We start from the raw sequence: 3,064 nt of genomic DNA, 5'->3' as shown, positions 1-3,064 counted from the left end.
TCCACCCTAAAGTCAAAAACAAAACAAAGATACCCCTATCTGTACTCTCATTCAACATAGTCTGGAAACTTCAACCAAAGAAATTAGGCAAGAGGAAGAAATTAAAGGAAAAATGATAGGAAAGGAAGACATTAAATTATCTTTATTTGCATAGGACATGATACTCTACAGAGAAGTCTTCCAAAACTCCACTAAAAATCAGCTGCAAATGCATGAATAACAAGCTCACTGAGAGACAAATTCGGAAACAATACCTTTTACAATACAATCCAAAAATATGAAATACCTAGGAATCTATCTCATGAAGGATGTACAAGACCTCTATATTGAAAATGATAGTGCTCTGAAAAAAAGAGACTGAAGAGAATATCGGAAAATGGAAGGCTATCCCTTGCTCTTGAGTAAGAATATAATGAAAATGGCCATACTTCCAAAACTTTTATACAGATTTAATACAATCCTGATCAAAATTCTGACAGCATATCTCACAGAATGAGAGAAAACAATCCTAAAATTCATTTAGAACCAGAAAAGACCTAAAATAGCAAAGCCAGTTCTGGGCAACAAAGGCAAGGAAAGAGGTATCACGATCACTGGCTTGAAATTATACTACAATATAATGTGGTGATGACACAGTGTGGTACTGGAAAAAAACAGACTCTAAAATCAATGGAAAAAATTCAAAGATAGAGAAATAACTCCAAACGTAGTTATCCACTTTACCTTTGACAAAGTTGCCAAACACATTCCCTGGAAGAAAGATAGCCTGTTTAATAAATGGTGCTGGAAAATTTGGCTTTGCATATGCTGAAAATTAAAACTCTCACCATGCACTAAACTAAATTTGAGATTGATCAAAATCTAAATATTAAAACAGAAACATTATCTGCTGGAAGATAGAATGGGCAAAACTTTTGAAAACATTGGTGTAGGAGAAGAATTTATGAATAAAACCCTGGTCACACAGGAACTATCAAAAAGAATCATTTTCTGCAATCTCAAATGATTAAAAACTTTTGAACAGCAAGAGTTCACCAAAAGAGGGAAGAAGGAACCCACAGTGTGAGATAAAATGTTTCCAGCTGCTCCTCAGATAAAAGATTACTATCAAGAACATAGAAAGAACTCAAAATAATCAGCTCCAAACTTTAAAGATCTAATGTAAAAATAGGCATCTGAGATGAATACACTGTACACAGATGAAGAAACACAAACAGCAGATCAATATGTAAAAAAAAGTTCAGCATCACTGGTCATTAAGACATGAAAATTAAGTTGATCTAAAGGAAAAACTTGAATACAAGAGCCATATTTGGGACACACCTACACTTGTTAACATGTGTTTGCATACCTGGCACGTACCTTTACCTGAGCCTGTGTACTTCCCCTGACAACTTTGCAGAGAAATCTCTAAACTAATGCTTCCCTCAGTTCGTCTAATGCTTAGAGACCTAAGTTTCCTGGAGATTGGCTCTCGATTTAGACTCTCAGAGAAATGGCTGGGACAGTTGGGTTTGACTGAGAAGCCTAGGCTGAAGGGTTATCTTTGCAGTTTGTTGTTCAGTTTTTCAGAAGCACACATGAGGAAAGATGGTGGCGCAGCTCACGTCACACAAGGACTTACCACATTCAGGTGTTTCCTTCTTGCTGGTCCGCTTGGCACACGGGATTGTGGAGGTATGGGTGTTTGTTTTGCTGTCTGCTAAGTCAGTACCTTGCACCCTGGCTGCACTGTGGAATCACCTACGAGCTTCTAAACTCCCTGTTCCTGCCTGCCTCCCAGACCAATCAAACCAGGACCCCCGGCGGGAGAGGCAGACGGTGGTGGTGTTCAGAGCTGGCCAGACCCGACATCCCGGATGAGATAGCAAACTCCGAGAAGCCAGCTCAGCACTGAAGCAGCTCCTGACACCTGAAATTCCTCTACCCACTGACACCATGAACTTTTCCTGACCATGTTTCTTTAGACTGCACTTTATTGCTGTGCTGTGTTACAAGGTTATAGTGCACCATCGATTATATAAAAATACTCTCATCTAAAAAAAAAAAAGACATGAAAATTAAAACAACACTGAGATTCCATCTCACACCAGTATGAATGGTTATTATCAAGAAATCAACCAATGAGAAATGCTAGAGGAGCTGTGGGGGAAAAGGAACCCTTCTCTACTGTTGGGTGGAGTATAAGTTGGTGCAACTACTGTGGCCATCAGTGTGGTGATGCCTCAAAACACTAAGATTGGAGGGTCAATTCAACCCAGATGTTCCCCTTCTGGATATCTTCTAAAAGAATTAAAAACATGGTACCACAGCAATATTTGTGCTGTTTATAACAGCATAATTTGTAATAACTAAATCTTTGAAACAACCCAGATGCTCATCAATTGAGCAATGAAAGAAAAAGATATGTTATTTTTATACAATGGAGTACTACTCAGGCATAAATAAGGATAAACTGGAGACTTTTATAGGTGCATGGGTGCAACTCAAGATTATACACATAAGTAATAGAAACCAGAAGCACAGACATTATATTGTTTCCCTAGTTTGAGAAACTGAAAGAGTAAGGGGCCAGGGAGATGGCTCAGTGGGATAAGTGCTTCCCTGTCAAGCACAAGGGCCTGAGTTCAATCCCCGGTTCTGCCAAAAAAAAAAAAAAAAAAGGAAGAAAGAAAATGAAAGAGTAAATAAGATCCAAAATGAACAACAAACATTTTGAAATGAAAGGAAACCATTCAAAAGGAAAGGAAAAATGAGATGAGGGAAAGAGAAAAGAAGGAAGAGAAAAGCCAAGGATGGATGGATAGATGGATGGATGGATGGATGGATGGATGGATGGATGGATGGATAGATAGACTGCTAATTTCTCTCAGTTCATTGAAAAGAAGGGTTTGTCCAGACAATTAATTGCCTGTATCTTTTACTGAGTAATAAACTTAAAGATAAAAAGATGCAGTGTAATTTCAATCATTGTTATCCTCCTATTATCTTGAATTTATTCTGAAATTAGGGGGGATCTCTTTAAAATAAAAAAATCAAATGGAACCAAATTGCCATTTACTTC

Source organism: Octodon degus, unplaced genomic scaffold, assembly GCF_000260255.1.
Source record: "Octodon degus isolate 3935 unplaced genomic scaffold, OctDeg1.0 scaffold00087, whole genome shotgun sequence".
NCBI lineage: Eukaryota > Metazoa > Chordata > Mammalia > Rodentia > Octodontidae > Octodon > Octodon degus.
Note: the sequence above shows the minus strand (reverse complement) of the source record.